The sequence below is a fragment of the Fukomys damarensis genome, unplaced genomic scaffold (assembly GCF_012274545.1).
Source record: "Fukomys damarensis isolate Sample0158 unplaced genomic scaffold, DMR_v1.0_HiC HiC_scaffold_2, whole genome shotgun sequence".
Classification (NCBI taxonomy): Eukaryota; Metazoa; Chordata; class Mammalia; order Rodentia; family Bathyergidae; genus Fukomys; species Fukomys damarensis.
This window is the reverse complement of record NW_022900914.1, coordinates 50,189,866-50,198,175: the sequence shown is the minus strand read 5'-3', so window position 1 is coordinate 50,198,175 and position 8,310 is coordinate 50,189,866. Positions and strand designations below refer to the sequence as shown.

The 8,310-nt window shown below is 36.6% G+C and overlaps 1 long non-coding RNA gene across 1 annotated transcript; it reads right to left on the bottom strand.

Annotated features, from left to right (window-relative positions):
• Positions 1-2,198: 2,198 nt before the first annotated feature.
• Positions 2,199-8,310, bottom strand: LOC104867275. Its single transcript, XR_781721.3, has 4 exons — positions 8,284-8,310; positions 7,727-7,811; positions 7,211-7,252; positions 2,199-2,798 (listed from the first exon to the last, which is right to left on the bottom strand). It is a non-coding gene; the product is annotated as an uncharacterized LOC104867275 (long non-coding RNA).

Below are 8,310 nucleotides of genomic sequence, written 5' to 3'. Positions count from 1 at the left end.
ATAAAAATCACAAGTTTAGCAGCTTACTATTTACTTACTATCTCACAGTTCCACGGGTCAGAGGTCTGCCATAGTATCACTAGTTTCTCTGAGGGTATCAGGCAGCCAAAATGAAGATGTCAGCTGGCCTGGGCTCTTTTTCTGACACTTTCCAGGATTTTCCAATTTTGGGACTTCACTCTAAGAAATAATGTCCTATCAGTTTTCTATTTCTGACATAATAAATTACAAGTTTAGCAGCTTACTATTTACTTACTATCTCACAGTTCCACGGGTCAGAGGTCTGCCATAGTATCACTAGTTTCTCTGAGGGTATCAGGCAGCCAAAATGAAGATGTCAGCTGGCCTGGGCTCTTTTTATCTGACACTTCACATGAAAATCCATTTCCAAAACCATAGACGTGACTAGCAGAATTCAATTCAGCACACTTGTGAGACTGAGTCTATTTCTACACAGGACATCATCATTCTCAGCTTCTACAGACTCCTCTCATCTTAGCTCATGGCTCACTAGCATCTTCAGAGCCAGCAACAACAGGTCTCAGTCTTTTCCTGTTTGGATTTGACATCCTTTCCTACCCAGAAAAAATCTCTGCTTTCAAGAAATGATCATGTGATTACTTTGAGCTTTCCCAAACAATCGGTATAATCTATTTTAGGGTTAACCCATTAGTAACTGTACTCACATCCGTGATTTTTTAATAGGCATGACAACAGGGAGAGGTGAAAGTCATGGGAGCCAAAACTGCCTAACACATACATTTTACACAATAACCTAGTACAGAAACACAAATGAGACAAAAATCAAAATACTTATCTTTATAGAATTCAACACTTTACATTGACAAATATTTTTAATCATGTACATGTTTTGAAGCATTGACAGTCTAACATCCTTTCAAAAAATACAATATACCATTAACATAGTCACTTTGCTATATTAAAAATTTCAGTGACATTTATTTCACATCCCACCTACGAGCTGCAACCTATAATTTTGATAAAAGGCCATCATACTTTTTAAATTCCTGTTTATAATACTAATAGGTCTATGAAAGGAATTCCAGGGCCTATGTAACACCCAAAATTATATGCAGTTATTGAGACTAATCACAAGAAAAATATATCCAGGCTGGGAACATTCTATATAATAACTTAGCCAGTATTAGTCAAAGCTATCAAAGTAATTAAAAAAATGAAAAAAGACTGAGAAACTGTCACAAACCAGAGACTGATAAATGCAATACAGTATCCTGGATTGAATCATGGAACAGAAAATATTAATAGGGAAATTAGTAAAATGCAAAATAAGTCTGAAGTATAATTAACACCAACCTATGAATGCCAGTTTCTGAGTCTTGACAAACATACTTGACAATGGTAAGGTGTTAGCAATGGGGAAACTAGGTAAATAAAATATTAAGGAGGCTCTGTAACTTTTCTGTAAATCTAACATTATTTTCAAATAAAGTTTATTCTTAAATGTTACATGACTGAGCATCTGTGTATTATTCTAGGGAGAAGATCCTATGGCCTTTATATCTCAAAAGTGGTCTATAATCCAAAAATTCTTAAGAACCACTGTTCAAGATCTCCTGTGCTTTCCTTAACCACTGCTCCCTAAGAACTCTGCCTTCTTACAGTTTCACCCACATCTTCTCAATAAAATCAGAATTTAGCCTGGAGCTGAAGAAGGTAAAAAGAACTACTATATGACCAGAATGGAGTTTGAGTTTGGGAAAAATTTCTAAATCTGGAGACACATGATGGTGCACAGCATTAGGAAAATACTTAATGCCACTAAGCTATAAACCAAAGAATGGCTGAAACAGTAAATTTGGTCTTTTACCACAATTTTTTTAACAAGAAGTGCCTATACATGCCCCATGAATAAACCTAAAAGAAATTAAGTGAAAAAAGCCAGACCCAAGAGTACATTTTTTGTGATTCCATTCATAAGAAAATGTTCAAAAAATTCACTGTAGTGTGAGTTATACATAGCCATGCGTACACTAAACATTGATATGTTCACTTTAAAATGGCAAATTGTATGTTATATGAATAAGACTGTAAGAAAAAACTTGAACTTTTTTTTTTTTTTTTTTTTTTTTTTTTTGGTTTTTTTGAGACAGGGTCTCACTATGTAGTCGAGACTGACATGGAACTCACTATGTAGCTCAGGCTCATCTCAAACTCACAGCGATCCTCCTGACTCTGCCTCCTGAGTGCTGGGATTACAGGCATGCACCACCACGCCTGGCTGAACTGCTTTTCAATGTAGGACATTTATTTGACTCTTAAGAAAAAAATGTGACTTCATAAATTCTGGAACCACATTCTGGTGACTAGACAGAAAAATGAACAAAATTAATGACAAGACTATGATTTAAAAGGCTGGCAGGTACAACTGGGAAGGTCTACACTTGTGCATGGTAGCCCTCCAGTCACAAGGCAAGAACAGAGGAGATTATAAAACACACTAGAATGAAGTTGATCAGAGACCTTTATTCTGGTCCCTGTCATTCATTAAGCTACCTATGCAGAACAATTTCTGCCCCAAGTAGCAGCTGCATCCAGATAGATGCGAGTGGAAGACAGACATGAATGGAAGACCTTGTAGAAAAAAAGCTGTCAGATGAGATCTCAGCTTATCCCAGCTCACGTAAAGGTAAAACAGGAAGAGTATATATGTGTGCATGGACTCTGTTCTTCAAAGCTGAGGTCTGCAGAGAGGGACAAGCTAAAGGATGCAGAGAAGACTCATGAAACTGCCCAGCTCAGCAATCAATCCAAAGTACCTAAAAATACAAAGAGCAATGTGTAAAGCAAGGTGTTTCAACAGCTGGATTATTTTAACAAACTGGCAAAGTTAAAAGGGGCGTTAGAACTGACAGCAGTTCTAATTCCGAGGAACAGCTACCTAAAAAGTACCTGTGGAAAAACAGGATATTACTGAGCGCAAACAGTTGAGAATTAAGCCTACCAATCTATAAATTAGGATGAGAGGAGGGAAAAGGGTTAAGGAGTTATTGTGTTAGTTAATAAGCACCCACAGAAATCATACTCTGGGTCAGTGATATAAAATAAGTAAGATAATCTCTCTAAGCAAAGAGCTTACAATTTTTTCACAAAGTTCCAGTTTAAAATGGGAACTGGACCCACAAATTTGTATGCCATCCCATCCAAATTTACATTAGTGAGGAAAACAGGTTTTTAAACAGTATAAATCTGCAACTAAGAATAGGAGAGCCATCAGCAACTAAGAGATTAAAAAAAAAAAAAACTGAATTACCAAAATCTGAAGCAGGAAAAAATGAGCCTAGAATGAACAGAGAAGGGGCTCCAGCAGAAGGGAGAGCACATCTGCCCAGAAGAACCACAGGGAGAATCTAGACTCAGTCACCAGGAAGTGACACAAAGAATTATAAGACGTAAATGGGTTGATGACCCATGTTTCTATAGGGCAAACAGCTGCCCACACATTTTCCTTACAATCCTCCCTCCATTCAGAAACCTAATTTTGGAGCAAATAAAATAAAAGCACAGGGCTGTCTTCTAAAGAGCCAAATGAATCATCAGATGAGAGCAATCTCTGATAATACCACTCCTGCACTAAACCATTCTGCATTCTAGTCTTTGGGTGCCTCGGCATAATATCCCATTCCTGTTCACCCTAAACTATAGATGTCAGCAACAACCACATCTGCTACTGCTACTACTTCTACTACTACTACCACTACTACTACTGCTACTGCTACTGCTACACACACACACACACACACACAAGCATGCACACAGCTTCCAAAAAGCCTTCTTACTCTCTCATTCTAAACAGAATGAAAATCACTGGGTATTTGCCTACATAACAAAAAGGAGAAAGCAAAATTGATTTAAAAGTCCTAGAATAAAACATAATTCAGGAAAAAGAAAAACAAAGCAGAAACATCTCTAATTTATTAAAAATAAATGCCTCCACATTTGATAACAAGTTCCTACTGAGGTCAACTGACAGAGCTAAACAGAAAGAAACAAACAATGAAAGAAAATCTTTCAGTCAGTGAAATAGTAATAAAAAAGGCAAATCTAAAATCTCGAGATGGCACAGAAAAAAATAAGCCCAGTCTCCAAAGCTCCCTTTGCCCAAAGGGCATCTGCCCATCTGAAAGAGAACAGAGAGAGTTCAAGTGTGATGTGAATTTGGCAAGCTGAGGGAACCAAGAGTCAAACCTCAGTGTCTGCCATAGCAGGGAGGTCTGATAACCAGCCCCTTTTTATGCTGGCATTACAAAAAGTTATAGCCTCAATGTAAGGCTAAACCAAAAATTAACTCAGATGCCTCACAGACCTGAACTCTGGGTTTGTATCACCATGGTAGGCCAGAAAACTTCAAGTCTCAGATCTTAGACTGATAATGCCCCACAGTACCTTGCAGAAGCAAGTGAAATATTCCCTGGCAAAGGGCATCACCGCACAAGCCTCAAATTAGCCAACAAATAACTTTTTTTCAAATGTAATGACCAGTATACAAAGACAGTACAGAGAAAAACCGACAAAAAAAAAATTCAAAATATTGAATATTAGATTGGTCAGACTACAAAAGCTTCAAAACACTATGGATATTAGATATGAGACCAGATACAACTAAAAACAATTGTGCTTACTGTTTAAAGAAATAAAAGCTTCAAAGGAGCTGTAGAAAATACAAAAATATAACAAAACAGATTTTTTAAAGGACCAAATAGAACTCATGCTACTGAAAAATACAACTGAAGCTAAAAAAAAATCAAAAAAATTTAAAAGAAATAAAAGAACTAAAGTTAGAATTAAACTGAATGTCAGAAAATTAGAGAACACACCATGGAGAATCTTTATATATATCTATATAAACATATATATGAATCTTTATATATGTTTAATAGGAATCCCAGAGAAAAGAGAAAGCAAGAACAAAGTGAATTCAGTATCTGAAGAAATACTGGCTAAGAATTTTCCAAGGCATATGAAAGACATCAGACTACAAATTCAAAAGCCCAAGCCAACTACTTAAAAAGAAATCTACATATCTATACACCAAAGTGAAACTAAAGAAAAATCAAAGGCAAAGAGAAAATCTTAAAAAGGAACAAACTACCTTCAAAAGACATACACCAACAGGTAATTTCTCAACAGAAACAATGGAAGCCAAAAAAATGTAGAGTAACAGCTGCAATGTGCTACATGAAAATAACTTTCCAAATTCAAAATCGGCAAACTCTTTCAAGAATAAAAGTAAAATAAAGACATTTTCATACCAAAAAAGGCAAGCAGAAAATCAGCTACCAGCACACAAAGTTCTAGGAGGTTAATTTCAAGAAAATACTTACAAATAGATAAGAAATTCAGAAAGGAAAGATCAAAGATTACAATAAATATGTGGATAAATCCCTATCATTGGCTGCATGATGTAACACTAACAATCCCTTACGTGGACTGACAAAGACACATAACAGTAACAGCATGTCATGTTAGGGAATGAAGAATTTTTGAATTGAATCAGTGGATTCTGAGATTCCATTTTGCTGATGATAAAGGTAAAGATTCTAACATTAGATTCTGATAAATCAAGAATGCATGCAATGAACTAACAGACTGATAACTAAAAGGATAGAAGTAGAATATATAATTTCCAAACTGAAGAGGAAAAAAATAATCCAAAAGATAAAGAATAAAAGGAAAAACAGGCAGGACAATCAGAAACTAAAATAAAATGCAAGATTTAAACCCACACATATCATTAAGCACATTAGATATAAATGAACTAGTGCTCCAGTTAAAGGTAAAGACTATCCTAATTTAAAAAGTAACCCAATTATATACTGTTTACAAAGATATGTAAGTGTAAAAGCAAAAAGATGAGAAAGAATACCACTTAAATATTCATGAAAACTAGTTAGCTTTAAATATTAGGCAAAACAGACCTTCAGGCTAAAGGCACCACTAGAAATAATAGTCAATTTATAATTATTAAACAATCAATCATGAACAATATATAATATTAAATTTATATACACCTAATTACATGGTCTTATATAATGAAAAACAGACCCAGAAATGTAAACTGAAATACAGTAATTTTCGGTCATAATGGTAGTCTTTTAACATACTGCTCTCAGTAATTGATAAAATAAGCAAACAGAAAGAAATTCGGCAAGAACACAAAAATCTGAACAATACAATAATGAAACGTGGCACTGCACCCAACAACTACAGAATGCATTTCTTCAAACACACAGAGCACATTGTCAAAGCTGACTACATGCTTGACTATAAAACACAAGTTATTTTTAAGAAAAATTACTAAATATTAAGGCTAAACAAAGATGTACAAAGAAAAGAATCCTCAATAATCTAGGCTTGGAGTCTACCATGGGACTGTATCTTAAAATACATTTAAAAGAATATCTCAAAAGTGCCATATACCTAGGTTGATATACAGACATAGAATAGAGGAGTTTAAAAAATAATAATAAGTGAAAAAGAGACTAAGGATGGTAATGATGCTTAAAGGAGTAATGAGAACACCGTTAGGGTGAAGGTGAGAATGAACTGAGAGCACATGGCTTTCAAAAAGCTGCTCTATCACTATACATACACTGAAGAGTAAGAGTTAGGAATTAAAGCAGCAGAAATAGGTCTGAGAGAAGGAAGTTAAGGGAGTGTTTCAAATATTTGCTATTTCAGTAAGATTCAGTTAGTACCCAAATTAATCCAAAATTCCTAAAAACAAATAGATAAAAGCAAATGGATTATCTCCCTATAGCAAAATGATCACTTTATTACATGGACTACTGGAGAAAAATAAAAAACAGGTGTCATTTTAAATGCTGACAATTGTTTCTGGTCTCTAACCTTATGATGATGGGGCAAAATTTGTACCTAGGGATGGAAACCTAAGTAGGAATCATACTTTTGAATACAACTAACTCCACCGGTGTTCTTATATTCCCTTTCACTTTTTTATGGTTAACAATTTTCCAGACGTTCTAATTCCCCAAGGATGGAAACTGAATCTCACTAGATTAAGCAAATCAGTTTTTTCTATCCTAATAGAAAGCAGAGAGAAAGAACCATCCCTGCACAAACAAGAGAGAAGCAGACATCTGTTTCTGAACTTACTTCATCAGTATGGAAAAGACCAGTGGAAATAACTGTCCTCTGATAGAGAACTTACCTTCCAGAAAAGCAAATTCATCCACAGCTTCTATTGCATTATCTGAAACATAAGGTAAGGGCAAACCTTACTAACACTGGTCATTTAAATATGGGCCCCAAAACATCACAATGCACACAATGAAGGGGATGGGGTTATTTCAAATATGTCCCTTACTGCTGCCTACAGATCTATTTCCACTCTACCTCCTGTTATTTGTTGTTTCTCTAGAGGTGTAAGAAAAGCCCAGGGAACCTGTTCAATTACAGGGAAAACTGGAACTCTCCTACAGTCCTGTTTTCCACCTAAATTCAATTATTTCTGTGCTCTAAATATCAGAAAAGAGTTTAACAACATAGCAGGAATTGTGGGATATAGTATATCAAAGTTTCCACATGTGCAAAGGTTACCAGTTAAGACAAAAAGGTCACAAACCAAATTTTCAATTTTCACAGTGATGCCTTCTCAGCCAACAATGGGAAAGCCTGGCCCAGTTGGCCTCCTTGTCTACCCCCAGACATCACAGGGACACCCTACCCAAATCTCTCCTCTGGAGGGTTTTCCTCTTTCCTTGTTGTGCACAGCAGTAGGCATCTTTTGCAATGGTCTCCACAAACAGTTCCTATAAAGCAAAAAAGCAGAATGGTCGATGGGCTCCAGGCCACTGAAGTGTGAGCACTAAATGCATTGAGTAAAGAAAGGAAGAAGTGGCTTTAGGCACGCCGAGAGGTTCTGGAAGCTAAGGTTGCCCTGGACTTCACGAAGGTCCTTCAACTATACATTCCCTCATAAACCAGAATGACACCTCTCTCTTCAGTTACTTGTAAATCCTGTTCACTCACTACATTCCAACAAGATATACAAATTAGAGACGTTAATCAGCCCTCAAAAAAAGGCAGGTTAACCAACACAACTGCTACAGGTGTGAGGCCTCTCTTCCTTAGATCCCCCCCCCCTCAGCACAGCCCTCCCAAGGCAGCCAGCCTTAGCATCCCTCACTTTCCGGGCCTTAGCAAACCCCGCCCCCTGGAAGCCCCGCCCCTCACAAACGCGACGCTCTCCCTTCCCCGAAAGCCCTCGCGCTCCCGCCGCACCGCGGCTCGCGCCAGAATGAAGATGGC